We start from the raw sequence: 16904 nt of genomic DNA, 5'->3' as shown, positions 1-16904 counted from the left end.
TCAAAAGTACTCGAATCACATTTCTTCTCCTTCCTCATCCTCCAAAGATCTGATGAAGAATTTTCCTGGAATTGAGTTAGGAGACTTAATTTCTCTTGAGAAGTGTTTTGACATCCGTATAACCGTATTATCTCTGAATGCTGATGAAACCTCAACAGTCATCTGGACATCGACCCAAAAAGAGGGAAAGGAACTCTTCCTCGATTTGCAGAACTCTCATTTCAGTTTCATCAAGGATGTTAATGCTTATACTAAAGGGTTTAGTTGTCCTTCCTGTGAAGTGAGCTTTACAAAAAGAGGAAATTTCAAGAGACATAAATGTAGTCAAGAAACAGTAACAAACTTCATCTTTGAAGGAGGAAAGTTTAAGGCAACACCTACAATTTTCGAACAACTGAAACGAGAGATAGGAATATCCGTGGCTGAGGAAGATACTTATTATCCTTTTTTAATCACCTATGATATCGAGTGTTATCTTCCAAAATCCGACCTTCCACCAAATTCCAATTCGGTTACATTCACATCGAGACACGAATTGATGAGTATATCAGTTTGTTCAAATGTACCCGGATTTAAGGATCCAAAGTGTTTTGTAAGTGAGGGAGATACTGATTCTTGTATATCTTTTTTTGTTCAGTATATTTCCCAAATTGCTGATGAAGCCCGGGATATCCTTGAAAATAAACTTTACTACATTAGACAGATGATGAAGGCAAAAGCTGAAAAGCAAGGAAAAGTTGAAGAAAGATTTAAATTCTGCAAATTTTCCAGTCCTCGAGTATACCATTCAAGAGAGGGATTTCGTCATTTATTTGAACGATTCGACAAATTCATCTCATGTATTCCGATTCTAGGATTTAATTCACAAAACTACGACCTGAATGTGATGAAAGGACCTCTACTTCGATGTCTTCAAGTCACAGAAGATGAAGATTTTGATTTTGTAGTGAAAAGAACAAACAAGATGAGCTGTATTCAATCAAGAAGATTCAAATTCTTGGATATTTCCAACTTCATTGCTCCAGGATTTTCCTATGCAAAGTATCTCAAAGCTTTCAAATGTTCTCAACAAAAAGGATTCTATCCTTATGAATATATGGATGATCTTGAGAAGTTGAAACAACCGTTTCTACCACCTAAAGAATGCTTTTACAGTTCTTTGAGAGATGAACATATTTCGGATGCTGATTATGAAATCTGTTTAAACATTTGGAAACAAGAGAAGATGAAAACGTTAAAAGATTTTCTAGTATGGTACAACAATCTCGATGTAGTACCATTTGTTGAAGCTGTAGAAAAACAAAAAAAAGTTTACAGAACCATGGGAATCGATATGTTGAAAGACGCCATTTCACTTCCTGGATTGGCGGTAAAATGGATGTTGAAACTTTCAGATTCACCTCCTCATCCTATGAGTTCTCATCATCAGACAATCTCATCACATCATTTCAAAACTTGTCAACCTGTCTGTCTGATCAAGGAAAACGATAAAGATATTTACTTTACCATCAAGGACAATATCGTAGGTGGACCTAGCATTATTTTTCACAGACTTCATGAGTCGAAGAAAACACTGATTCGAGAAAGAAAGTTTGGAAAGGAATCCAAACTTTGTGAACTTATTCTAGGAGTTGATGCAAATGCATTATATTTGTGGAGTATGATGCAAGAAATGCCTACTGGAAACCCTAGAATAAGGCGATTCGAAAATGGATTTGCATACACTCATCCTCAAAAAAATAGCAAGGCTGCTCATGGATGGTTACAATTTTTGACTTGGAAGGACAATATTCAAATCTTACATGAAAACAATGATAAAGAATTTAGAATTGGACAACATAATCTTCCTGTTGATGGATATTGTGAAGAATCGAATACAGTGTTTCAATTTCATGGATGTTTCTGGCATGGACATAACTGTAACAAGACCAAAGGAATAAGTATACATCCATATAAGAATCGACCCATGAGTGAAGTTCTGGAGGAAACGAAAAAGAAAGAAGAATATGTTAAAGAACTTGGATATCGTTTAGTAAGAATCTGGGAGTGTGAATGGGACAAGATGATTGAGGATAACACCGAGATTAAGAACTTTATTAGTATCTTCAACGAAGAGTTTTATCCTTCCAATTCCTTTGCCACTGAGGATGAGATTATTCAGCAGATTATAAAAGGGGAGATATATGGATTCATTGAATGCGATATATCTGTTCCTGAAAACTTATACGAAAAGTTTTCAGAAATGAGCCCCATTTTCAAGAATACATCTTTGAATAGAAATCATCTTAGTGAAAGTATGAAAGAATTTGCTGAAAAGGAAGGAATGCTACCTCAAGAACAACGAACTTTGGTGGGGAGTATGTTTGGACAAAAAATTTTACTACTCACCACTTTAGCAAAATGGTATCTTAATCATGCGATGATTATAACCAAAATATATCAACTCATAGAATACACCCCTAGAAGAGTTTTCAAGTCATTTGGAGAATCTGTCTCAAATGCTAGAAGAGCTGGTGACAAAGATCCTGACCAAGAGTTGATAGCCACAACCAATAAACTCATTGGAAATTCATCGTACGGGAAAACAATCACTGAGAAATTAAAACATCGAAATGTCAAGTATATTCAAGGAGATTATGAAGCATCCTTGAGAATACGATCACACAGATTTGAATCTTTGGAGGAAATCGATGATAGCTTCTATGAGTTGACTCAACACAAGTCTTCGGTTAGTAGTATATATTTATTATCTTATTGATATAATTGAATCTTAATGAAAAATTTACTTGGAGTAATATATGTAAAGGAATCTAATAAGACTGTATATATATATTTATTCAGATGAAGATGGATATGCCTGTACATATCGGATTTTCCATATTACAACTGGCTAAACTTCGGATGTTGGAGTTCTACTATGACTTCATGGATAGGTAAGTAATCTCATTTGTATCTTCTAGAAAAAATATGTATAATGGTAAACATTTGAATGATAAATTTTTGAAATGAGAGTATTATAATACTAAGATAACAAGAATTAAGGATTGAAATTTTTTTATTTTAGATACTTCGACAGAAAGGACTTCCAGTATGTGGCGATGGATACAGATAGTGCCTACATGGCTCTTTCAGCACCTAAGGATAATATCGTTAGAAAAGAGATGGCTGATATATACTACAAAGAATATGGAAAATGGTTTCCTAGGATGTATTGTGAACGACACGCGGATGATTTCCAACTCTGTAAATCTGATCCTACAAAGTTGTGGGAATTACAAAATTGTTGCAAAGAAGTATATCAATATGTGTAGAAATAATAACTGTAGCCATTTTTGTGGTCTCTATGATGACCGGATTATTGTGTGTTATTATGTCATACTCTGTCTTTGTGTGGTCTCCATAATGACCTTGTTATTGTGTGTTATTATGTCATACTCTGCCTTTGTGTGGTCTTCATGATGACCCTGTTATTGTGTGTTATTACATCATACTTTGCCTTTGTATGCTTCTGTGTGGAATAAAATCAGTCAGCCAGTAAACATCCAAGTGAGCAGAGGGAATTTCTTCACGCATTTTCAACAGGTTATGGGCCCAGTTCACAATGGCTTCTGAGGATAGATACACAATTGACAAACTCACAACACAGAACTACTCCACATGGAAATTCCAAATGAAACACCTCTTGCTAGCCAAAGGATTATATTCTATAGTCGATGGTAGTGAAGAAGAGCCTACAACAGGAGATGATGCTAAAAAGGACTACCAAAGGAGAAAACAGAAAGCATTTTCTCACCTAGCACTTGGTGTGAGCAGTGAGCTAGTGTATCTAATATCCGACTGTGAAGAACCCAATGAAGCTTGGAAAAGGCTGAAAGAACACTTTGAAAGAGACACAGTAGCAAATAAACTCTTTCTAAAGAAACAATACTTTAGATCCGTCATGAGAGAGGGAGAATTGATATCTAATCATATAAAGCATATGAAGGAACTTACGGATAAGTTAGCTGCTATAAAAGCTCCTATTTCCGAGGAGGATCAAGTCGTAACCCTTCTTGGAAGTTTGCCGGACAGTTTTGAGAATGTCGTAACTGCACTAGAAGCAAGGGTTGATGACTTGACTCTAAACTTTGTTCACCAGACATTGATAAATGCTGAACAAAAGAGATCAGCATCATCGACAACTACTGACACCGCCTTAATGTCGACACCGCAACATCGAACGCTACCAAGAGCAAGAGCATGCTATAACTGTGGCTCAATGACTCACCTGCAACGTAAATGCCCGCAAAATCGTTATAAAACCGCCGACAGATCAAAACACAATGCAAAGCATGTTTCGACAGAACAGTCGTCTGATGACAGTAGCAATGGTGAAGCTTACACAGTCTCCGAGACTGTTGATCAACAGAATAATGCATACATGGCATGGATTATTGACTCCGGTGCGTCGAAACACATGACTGCAAGTAGACAATTATTTTGTGAATATGAGGAACTAACAAGCCCTGAGAAGGTAAGCGTTGGAGATGGTAGAATCATTGATGCTGTAGGTGTTGGTAATGTCAGGATTGCCCTGACACATCGTAAGGTTAAAAAACACGTTACCCTGTATGACGTACTCTATGTTCCTGATTTAGCTGTAAACTTGTTCTCTGTACATGCTGCAACCAGTCATAACAAGACTGTGGAATTTGGTAGTAAAATGTGCTGGATTAAGGATAGCAAGGGACGTGTTAGAGCTAAGGGTGCTCTTGTTGGTAGAATGTTTCACCTTGACTGTCAACCGATCATAAACACGGCTGCTGTAACCGGTGACATTTGGCATCAAAGATTAGCTCATGTCAACAACACAACTCTCACTACAATTAGTCGTGATAAAGACAATTGCATTCCAAATATAGATAAATCTGAGTTGACTTTCTGTGAGGGTTGTGTCGAAGGTAAGATGGCACGTCAGCCATTTCACCCTGTGGGAGAAATTCGATCAAAACGCCCGCTCGAACTAGTTCACACTGACGTATGTACAATGGACAGTGAATCATTAGGTGGCAGTAAATACTTCGTCACATTTATCGATGACTATTCTCGCTGTTGTGCCGTGTTCTTCATGAAACACAAATCAGAGGTACCTGAAAAATTCAAGCAGTTCTTAGCTCGTACTGCAGGATGTGGTGAAAAGGTAGGCACACTACGATCTGATAGAGGTGGAGAATACATGTCTAAGTCATTCAAAGACTTTCTAACTGATCAAGGTATCAAAATTGAGTTCACTGCGCCAGATTGCCCACAACAAAACGGGGTTGCAGAGAGAATGAATCGAACGCTGTGTGAAGCTGCTCGAACGATGATGTCACACGCTAACCTACCTAAGAGTTTTTGGGCCGAGGCCGTAAACACAGCAGCCTATACTCGTAATCGTCTCCCTACGTCGTCGCATGACACTACGCCGTATGAACGTTGGTATGGCAAGAAACCTGATCTGTCTCGCCTGCGTGTGTTTGGTTGTATTGCATATGCCTATGTACAACAAAGAAAGAAGCTTGATAAAAGGTGTGAGAGAGTTAGATTTGTTGGATATAGTATGCAATCCAAGGCATATAGAGTATATTATGTAACCACTAACAAAGTGAAAGAACACCGTGACGTAATATTCAATGAAGAGGACTTTGGTGCAGGTAATGCTGTTAGTGACACGGTTACATGTGATACCATGACAACATCATCTGTTCGTAATGAACAGACCAGCGAAGAACCTGAGCAAGAAATAAAACCACGTCGCTCGTCTAATCGTCCACATGTACCACCAGTTCGCTACGGAATTGATGAGTATGCTCAGCATGTAGCCTATCATGTGAGCAATGTGCCAGAACCGCTTACGTTTGGTGAGGCAGCGCAGTCAGCTCACTCTAGCCAATGGTTGAATGCTGCCAACGAAGAGTATCAATCACTAATAGACAATAAAACGTGGGATCTGGTACAGCTACCCCCTGGTAGAAAAGCAATTGACTCAAAGTGGGTATTCAAAACAAAGTATAGGGACACTGGAGAAGTAGAAAGATACAAAGCTCGCCTAGTTGCAAAGGGTTTCTCACAGAAAAGTGGAATTGATTACAATGAAACATTCTCACCAGTAGTAAAATACTCGTCAATTCGCACTCTACTCGCTTATGGACTGAAACGAAACATGACTATTCACCAAATGGACGTTGTATCAGCATTTTTAAACGGTGAATTAGAAGAGGAGATATATATGAAGCAACCAGAGGGATTTGTTAAATCAGGTGCAGCAAACAAAGTATGCCGACTCCGTAAAGCGTTGTATGGATTAAAGCAATCACCACGCTGCTGGAACGCCACGCTTGACAAGTTTCTTAAGGGCTTGGGCTACGTTCGATCAAACGCCGATCAGTGTGTCTATATTAAAACTGAAAATGAAAACCAGTCCATCATCGCTGTATATGTCGATGACCTGATAATCATGACCGACAATGCCACTGATATGAGTTCTACTAAAAGAGCTCTGGAAGCCAGGTTCAAAATGAAGGACTTAGGTGTACTTCGCTATTGCTTAGGCATTACAGTGCAAAGAAAGGAAAATGTCCTAGAACTTCATCAAAAGTTCTATTTACAGCAAGTACTGGCTCGTTTCAACATGGAAAGTGCTAATCCAGTGTCAACACCCGCCAACATGTCCGTGAAGCTCCAAAAGGATGATGGTGTGAGTAAACCTGTTGATGCAACTATGTACCAGGCTATGGTTGGAAGCCTGCTCTATGCGTCAGGTGGTACACGACCCGACATAGCTCAAGCAGTGGGAGAAGTGTCAAAATACAATAACTCTCCAAATGAAAGCCACCTAACTGTCGTAAAACGTATCATGCGATATCTGAAAGGGACTATAGACCTCAAACTGACATACTCCACAGATAGTAAACCTGTAGTAGCATATGCTGATGCTAACTGGGCTGGAGATTTGGATAACCGTCGATCGACAACTGGCAATGCTTTCGTACTCGCTAATGGTGCTATCAGTTGGCTGTCAAAGAGACAATCTGTCGTGGCAACATCTACAGCAGAGGCTGAATACATCTCAATGTATCACTGTGCACAAGAAGCTATAGTTGTAAAACGTCTGCTAAATGAGATTAGTCAAACAAAACCACACATAGCACCTGTAACCGTTTACACAGATAGTCAAGCTGCCATATCAATTGCTCATAACACCAGCAATAAATCTAGAGCAAAACACATTGACATTAAATACCATTTCGTGAGAGATGCCGTGATAAACAACGACATAAAACTTGAATACTGCCCGTCTGGCAGTATGACTGCTGACATTCTAACCAAATCAATACCACGAAACCAGTTTGAGAAGCTACGTACCAAACTGGGTCTTATGTATTGACAATAGACTCTGTTATCTGCATATCTACATATTGTACTACATGGCATATACCTATTCTCATTTGTTTAGCTAGCTTGTGTTGTGTTTGTTTTTGTGTGTTAATCATGATATTGTTAATTCTGATGAAAGAACTTATGTTCTTCATTATTGTGTTGTCTGTATGGTTCAATCCTTACACCATATTATAGCAAAAAGGGCTGACAGTAATGTGGGAGTGTAGAAATAATAACTGTAGCCATTTTTGTGGTCTCTATGATGACCGGATTATTGTGTGTTATTATGTCATACTCTGTCTTTGTGTGGTCTCCATAATGACCTTGTTATTGTGTGTTATTATGTCATACTCTGCCTTTGTGTGGTCTTCATGATGACCCTGTTATTGTGTGTTATTACATCATACTTTGCCTTTGTATGCTTCTGTGTGGAATAAAATCAGTCAGCCAGTAAACATCCAAGTGAGCAGAGGGAATTTCTTCACGCATTTTCAACAATATGATATAAGGACTCCTGGTTTATTCAAAGTAGAATTTTCAGGTCATGGAATAGTAGCCTTAAATTCTAAGACTTACTTTTGCTGGAATGATGAAACTCATTCTACAAAGCATAGCAGTAAAGGATTAAGTAAAACTACGAATAGTTTTACAAAAGACACTTTTTTAAAAGTATTACAATCAAGATTTCCTAAGGAAGGGATAAACAAAGGCTTTGTAAAAAAAGACAATAGAGTGTTCTCATACACTCAACTTAGAACAGGATTAACATATTTTTATTCAAAAAGAAGAGTATGTAACGATGGAGTGAGCACAGAATATATTTTAGCATAATTTTTAGAAGTGATTTTGTTGCTAAGTATATATGATAGTAGAGTTTTGCTCCACGATGTATTATTACTATAAAATTTTATTTTCTTCATTGACTCTTCTTTTCGTATATACAATATCAATAATATATAACTAAGCTCATATAAATTCAATATACTATCCAATGTAAAATCATTTCGAATGTAGACTTTCTCATAGTAACATGGCTCAAAACATTCTGATTAAAGATTTTGTTCCATTCGAGGTTGCAGAAATAATCCCGGATAACATCTTGGTTCAACTTGACGAAAATGAACAAATTCGTACACATCTCACCGAGGAATGTTTATACTACATTCTAGGAACAGCTGCTTTTAAAAAAGTTGTGTCATTGAAAAGATTAAAGTCCAACTGTGTCTGCAGTGCGATGGAATGCAGGGAATGTTTGGAATCAACAATATCTGTAAAAGAAATATCGATAACACCCTCAGATTTGAAGATGATCTTTGAATGGGTTGATCTTGAAGCTACCATTCGAGAAGGTAAAATTGGAAAAGAGGTTGATTTAGAATGGATTAACAGATTTATCGCGATCGATTTTAAAACGATGGAAAAAAAGATTTTTGAAACCATGCTTTGGAATAGAATTCGGCACTACATGACTCATCCTACACAACGTGAAGAAACGAAACAACTGCTCTTCAGAAGACTCCTTCATATAGCACAATTTCCATTAATCGGAGAAAGACTGGAAGAGGAAATCGAGCATGAAATTGATGATGTAATTATAGATGAAAAAACTGTTGGATGAAAATAATAAATGATTCGGAATGTTATTAAGTCTACTCCTCTAGAATTCTCCACCATTCTTCAATTTAGCTCTGATGGTGAAGGAACCAAAAACGAAGAAAACAGAAACAATGTCGGTTATATTTCTAGAGGAGTTTATTCCAGCTCATCTTAAGGATGGACAATTATCAAGAGTGGTTGTAAAGAAAAACACAAAAAAATTCATCAGAAGAGTTACTGAAGAAACTTTTTACTATGTTATCGGATTCTATATCTATAAACGCTTCGTAACATATTTAGAAAGTCAGTGTAGATGCTTCGAGGGAGCTCAAGGATGTCAACATTGTATTAGAATAATGCAAGTACGATATGGAAATGAAGGATTGACTCGACAAGAACTTCATGAGACTTTTGCCGAACTCGATATTGGAACGTGTTTGGAATCTGCTCAAATCGGACCAAGGAGTGACAAAGTCCAACTATCATTATTATCCTCACTTGATTGGAACACACCTTCAAACATAATATTAACCGAATCAAGACTTTATCCATATTTGAGAGGAGAAGCCAATGATCAACAAGTTACAAATCATTACTTCAGTGAACTCCTACATATCAATGGGAAGAATTGATAAACATCACAGTTAGACTTTGCATAATTCTTTATATTTATTCACTTCATTTCCAAGAAGGATTGAGTCATCAAACAGAATTGAATAACTTTTTTGTATACTATTTCAAGATAATTTTAAAGAATGAACTATATATATTATATCGACATACTTTTTATTCATTTTCTTTGCCTACTTCAGTCAAGAGAGTAGTATTTTAAAAAGACACTATGACTATAATGAATTTGCACATTATAATATTTCTCATTTTACGGTTTACGGGAATAATAAATGGAAATCAAAGAATTCAATATGTTACCGATGCGAATAGCTGCTTAAGCAGAACACTCAATGAATTTGAAGTTTCATTACTACTTCCATTCGAAGAAACTACTTTATATCACAAGAATAATGAAACATGTGGAAGAATATTTCCATCAGACTACTTTCATTGTGGTTATCCATTACCAGGCAATCACAGATTTGCATGTAAAGAACTACTAAATGAAGATGAAACAGATGGAGAAAACCTATACCTTAATCCTATAGTGTCAGCTTCATCGGAACAAGTTCTAACATATTCTGAATGTGAATATTCAGTTCAAAATTCCACAATCGATATTCTAATTGATTTCAAATTATTCTACAGAGGAGAATTATGTGGATATAACTCTACTCTTTCAATGTTGCAATGTCCTCCAGGATCGAATTTTCAAGATATTGACTTTATCTGTAATCTTCAGCCTATTTCAAATTCTACTACACCTAAAGATACCTTCATTTATGATAATATTGGAAAAAATGAAGGGTTAGATTTGTTACTTCCTGTTCAGTTTCTCAATTCTTTGGGAAAATCAACTCTTATTTTAGTTCTTCGATGTGACACAGAAATTGATGAAAGATGTATTCCAAAACTTTCCTTTTTAAAACGAATGACAGAATGATTTTGAATTTTTTGTAACATTTATAGTTTATATTTTATAATAAAAACTTATCTATCATTCAACCAAATATATAACATTCTCCTCTCGCTCTCCTCGATAATCCGCGAGATCCACTCCGGAAAACCAACCAGCCCTCGATGTCCCAGATATTCACCCCCTCCCACTAATCCACCGATAGTCCGCGACGATTCGGCCGACTAATCCGCGACGATTCCCCTGACTAATCCCGCGATAATCCACGTTTAATCGGATGACTCATCCCCCACTAATCGGATGACTCATCCACAGATAATCCGCCGATTACGCCGGGAGCGGATCCATACCCCCTCGAATTCAACCCCCTACTCTACACCACAATTTCCCCCCAAACCCCAACATCTCATTCAACTCCACGCAATTCAATCTACACCCCTAGCCAATTTAATTCGCAACCCCCTTTTTCTATCCCCCCGCTGGATCCGTCACTTTTTTGTGTAGATCTGCTCTCTACATACTACTTGTGTGTAAAAAAGATTACTGTTCTCCCAAAAGCTATCCATCAAAACTTTGAATACGCCGATACTGGTACCTTTTGATACCGATACAAATGTAAAAATGAGATATCATACTGTCTTTGTCTGACTGAGAAGAGAGATAATGTCGAGACTTTTCTCACAAAGACAATATAATTGTCCACGTAAGAAGAATTGACCTTGACTCCAGGTATACTAATTGAACCTACCGAAAAGTATTTCTTAACACGGGCATCGTAACGGTGGCCGCATCGGTAAAATAATCAGTGTGCGCCATAGCTATAGCTATAGCTGGAATGACAGACAGACATACTTTGAGAAATATATATATAGAAAATATTCAAATGTTGTGTGGAATACCCCCTCTTAATGAATGCCTCATAATAAATATAGGGTGTTTTTAGCAGACAACAAAAAATTTCATTTTTAAAGGAATTTTTTGCAAAATCTTAATTTTTTGATAAGTTCTATTTCGATTTAGCAATAATTTTTCATGTTTGTCATTTATTGCAAATATTCATGCTCTTTGTTTGCATTTCTCATTTAAGTTATCATAAAAAATGTATTTGAGCTCATTTACTAGAAACCTTTGACTCATAAGTCATAGCTTTTGGGGTAGAAACTGGAATAATCTTGTAATAAAACCTTATATAGAAGTACAGAATAAAACTATGTTTTCACGAATAGTTGTGTTAAGTGCATGATTGTTTTGGCAATGTATAACAAGTTGTTGTGGGTTACATTGTTAAAGAGTAAGTAAGCTAAATCAATCAATCAAATCAATCAGCAATATGTTGAATAACTCTAAGAATTTTATAAAAAACTACAATTTTTATTTTACTAAACCACTGCTGTTATTTTACTGCATACAGTACTACTATTACTATGGTATGTTATTTTACTATATACAGTAATACTATTACTATGGTATGTTATTTTACTGCATACAGTACTACTATTACTATGGTATGTTACTTTACTACATAGAGTGCTACTATTACTATGGTATACTATTTTACTATATGCAGTACTACTATAATTACTATGGTATGTTGTTTTACTATATACAGTACTACTATTACTATGGTATACTATTTTACTATATGCAGTACTACTATAATTACTATGGTATGTTGTTTTACTATATACAGTACTATTATTACTATGGTATACTATTTTACTATATACAGTATTACTATGGTATGTTATTTTACTATATACAGTAATACTATTACTATGGTATACTATTTTACTATATACAGTAATACTATTACTATGGTATACTATTTTACTATATGCAGTACTACTATTACTATGGTATATTATTTTACTATATACAGTACTACTATTACTATGTTATGTTATTTTACTATATACAGTACTACTAATACTATGGTATGTTATTTTACTATATACAGTACTACTATTACTATGGCATGTTGTTTTACTATATACAGTACTACTATTACTATGGTATGTTATTTTACTATATACAGTACTACTATTACTATAGTTTGTTATTTTAATATATACAGTACTACTATTACCATGGCATGTTATTTTACTATATGCAGTACTACTATTACTATGGTATGTTATTTTACTATATACAGTACTACTATTACTATGGTATGTTATTTTACTATATACAGTACTACTATTACTATGGCATGTTGTTTTACTATATACAGTACTACTATTACTATGGTATACTATTTTACAACTCTATACTACTGCTTTATTGTAACAAAACTATGAAAATAAATGAAATACATAAATAAGCTAATTTTATTTGTTTAATTAGTTTGTAATAAATCTGTGTTTAGTCACTATACTAAGCGACTTTTAATAACTTGGAACAATTTCTCATCAGCCTATGGAAACTCCTATGGATTTTTTTCTGTGTATCAAAATGTAGGTTATAAAAGCGGTGTGGAAAGAGCATTTTGGTAAACTCTGTGGTTATATAATAATATATATGCTGTATAACAGGTTCCCACAAAGTTGATTATTTATTGAATGACAGTAGAACCATCTTAATAAAAAGAGCCCAGTCTAATATCTGAGGAGTTGAGACTAAACCAACAGCAAAAGACAAACATTGAATTATATCTTACTAAAGGTTTTCTACATAAGCAGAAACACATTAATTAATACCTTAGAGAAGTATTGGGTTTTCTATAATACTGAAAAAGCTAACTTCTAAATATATGGTTAAAAGGATTTATAAATCACATGTGATAGTTAAAGAGTGGCTTTTTTCAAACTGACTAAAGATTTTCCTGCTTTAATACTGTTGAGCTCTCAAACGTTTATATTTACTGAAGCAAGTGGTGATGTGAGTTAATATGAATTTAATACAATAGCAACTATTTAAAGCAACAGAAATAAAATTGAGTCCAGGCTGTTAGGAAAAACTGGTTCCATACTAGAACCTTTCACAAACGTAAGCCTGCGGAGTTGAAGTGCAAGTTATGTCATCCCACTTAAAGTTCTCCGCGATAAAACCATTAGAAGCTCTGGCACCATCAAATGTGTGAATGCAATAGTCATCGAGATTCGGACTCGGTTGTGTCTGTTCCCAATCACCTAGAAGAATGTCTTTCTGGTCTCTGCCAAACCACTGCCATTTTCCTCCAGTTTTCTTTCCTCCAATCCAAGCCCAGCTGCTTCTCCAATCTGTAAGTAAAAAATGTGAAATCCCTATTGCTTAGTTAGCACGGGACATAACTCCTGACCATATTTGATGCTGTGAATTTTTAAAGAAGAATAATAATCCCAAAAGATTCATCTTTGACAAGACTGTATGGATTTCACATTGCAGTAATAAGCAAAGATGAATAAAACTCTTGTTGTTTGAATACAATTCATGGAGATTGACTCAATTGATTATTAAATACAGCTCATAGGGCTGAACTCAATTGATTTTTAAATACATCTCATAGAGATGAATTCAATTGATCTTTAAATACAGCCCATAGGGGTGAACTCAATTGATCTTTAAATACAGTTCATAGGGATGAACTCAATTGATCTTTAAATACAGCCCTGAGCGATGAACTCAATTGATCTTCAAACACAGCTCTTTTTTATGAACTCAATTGATCTTTAAATACAGCCCATAGGGATGAACTCAATTGATCATTAAACACAGCTCATACGGATGTAATGAATTGATTTGGTGCAAACGAGGTAATTTTTCTGTAACTTCATTATTTGAATTGTCAATATTCAAACAGAGATACAAAACTAGGTGAGATTGAAAGCACATACCTGGATCTGTCATTCTTAAGTTTTTGTACCAGTTGATAGATTCCACGGAGTCGAGGACAGCTAGATACTCTTCGGCAGCTTCACAGTAAGCCTTAGCTTCATCCCAGGTATTACGTTCTCTAATAATGCGCAGACAGCTGCAGGCAAATGGATTGTATGCATATCCTGCTGGACACGCTATTCCTGCTGTTAAGGACAGATAACTATATGTAACAAACATAGGTGTATCTACATACTTCTTAGTGTTTGTTTGTTTTTTGTCCCTATGTGTAGTCATAGCACTTCAAAACTAGTCACGGAAAGCCTGTGTTGCACTAGACTCGCACTTGAGCCCTCTAGTTCTGCAGACATGTGTGTTACCCATTACACTACATCCCCAACAAGCGATACTATGATATGATTACGCCTAACAATCAAAGTATGCTTGGTTTCACAGCCGTGTCTCCTTATGTATCCGTTTGATTCCTGTGAAATGCAATTTTTCCCAACGCTCCTAACTGGCTTTGGAAAGCTTGCGCGCCATGATCATCGATTGTCTGCCACAAACAAAACTTCACCTCCTTTTTATTTATAATGTTTACATTATTTATTTATTTTAAGTAAAACTACATGTACTTTTCTGAAGTAACTTAGCATTCGTTTTCTTTTAAGTTCAAATTTACGCGCCTTTAATTTCCGGTTCCTAAGATCTGACTAATCCTAAGATAAATCGCTAAAAGCTGTAAAAACGAAAAACTTCAAATGAACAGTCGTATGTTGCATTATTTTGAGTAAGAATTGCATCTACATTCACTTTCCATTTAGTCACACAAAGTAGTCTCATGTGCTTCACTGCTTCAGTGATGTATTTAGTTCCGGTATCTCATTTTTACATTTGTACCAGTATCGAGAGGTACTAGTACCATTGTATTTAAACTTTTTATGGATAGCTTTTGCTGCATCAGTAACCTTTTTATCTCACGCTGCTATTTACTCATTGTTGTTATTAATTTAAAATATTCATGATTTTTATTTTGTTTTTCCTAGTTCATATTAATTGTATAAGTATCAAATCTTTTTTATTTTAATTTTTGTAGTACAACAGACTTTATCTAGTCCTTACTGGCTACTTATTTTACAATCAAACACCGTTACAGTTGTTTTATTTTTTTAACTTATTTGAACTACACAAAACACTTTCCTCATAATATGACATTTAAAAGTTATAATGGTAAATGCTGTCTATGTCAAATAACAATAAATATTTCTTTGCAAAAACTTTTTTATTGCCAGAGCAATGCTAGGCATCAAGCTAGTATATAACTAAAGGTAGATGAAATTAAATAAATAAATTTGTGCTTCACAAATGTCACCTAAAATGGCATGGTATAAAGTTATATTGCTATTTAAATATAGGTATCAATTAAATAACTATATATAATAATATATAATCTAACTATATATAACTAAGTGACCTATATAACTAAAGGTATATACATGTATATCTACCTATCTATCATTTATAAAAGTAAATGAGCATATAAATATGAACTTCAGGAAAGTCGGCTAAAATGACACGCTATGTAAGCTAGCTTTGAATGCAAATTGACACTCACAGCAATAAGCATTGACTTGAAGGCTTGGTCACTAAAAAGGCTTGGAACACTAAAAAGCTTAGTGTTAGATTACCTTTTCCTCGACAGCGTGAACTACAACGGACGGATACTTTCTGCTTAACCATCTGAAAAATGCTGGCACCCCCATGTACAAACACACTTTTTACAGTATACTTTGAAAACGTAAATGAAGTTGAATCAATAACGCTAAAATTCCGATTTTTATTATCACTGAAAGAGAGATTGGCATGGGAAAGGTAGCGTGCCCATGTAACGGCAGACCGAGTCGATCATTGGTTAGCCGAATTATAGCTGGTATCACATAGGGACATCAAGTATGACAAGAGAGTTATCTTCTTTAATCATAGTAAAAGATAACTCGTAATAAAAAAGTTTTTTGTCCTAGAAATAATTTGCGAGTAATTAAAATAATTGGTATTGAGGACAATTTTGTGTTTGATACTGGAGCTGAAGTTTCAACAGTAACTGAAAAAACAGCCAACAGGCTAGATTTACATTTAATGGAACCATCAACTGTTTTTACTGGTGTATATATATATATATATGAGCAATCTTTATTGTGGTAATCAATAGTCATATTTTACAATATGTTTTCCACAAGGTACTACGGCAAGTAAATTAACTAAAAAGCGGTGTACAATGAAAAAATAAAAAGGATTGCAAAGAAACAATGGTCTAACTAATATAATAATATTGGAACTGATTGCATAAAATACGTAAAACGCAAGCTTGAGGATTGATATGAGTATTGTTTAAACAAAAGGTGAACAAATAACAGCTCTGTGAAAATAGTATGCATATCTATGACAACAATTTTCTAGTTATGAAAACAACGTGTAATATAAACATGTTCAAATAGGTAAGGCTATATGGTGAATGGTATTATTGGTCAGAGGATAGTAGGTGTAGTTTGAGTTTTGTTTTAAAAGATTGCAGAGGAAGATCTGCACT

The sequence above is a fragment of the Watersipora subatra genome, chromosome 7 (assembly GCF_963576615.1).
Source record: "Watersipora subatra chromosome 7, tzWatSuba1.1, whole genome shotgun sequence".
NCBI classification, from domain to species: domain Eukaryota; kingdom Metazoa; phylum Bryozoa; class Gymnolaemata; order Cheilostomatida; family Watersiporidae; genus Watersipora; species Watersipora subatra.
The sequence above is the reverse complement of the archived record's forward strand: the minus strand, read 5'-3'. Positions refer to the sequence as shown.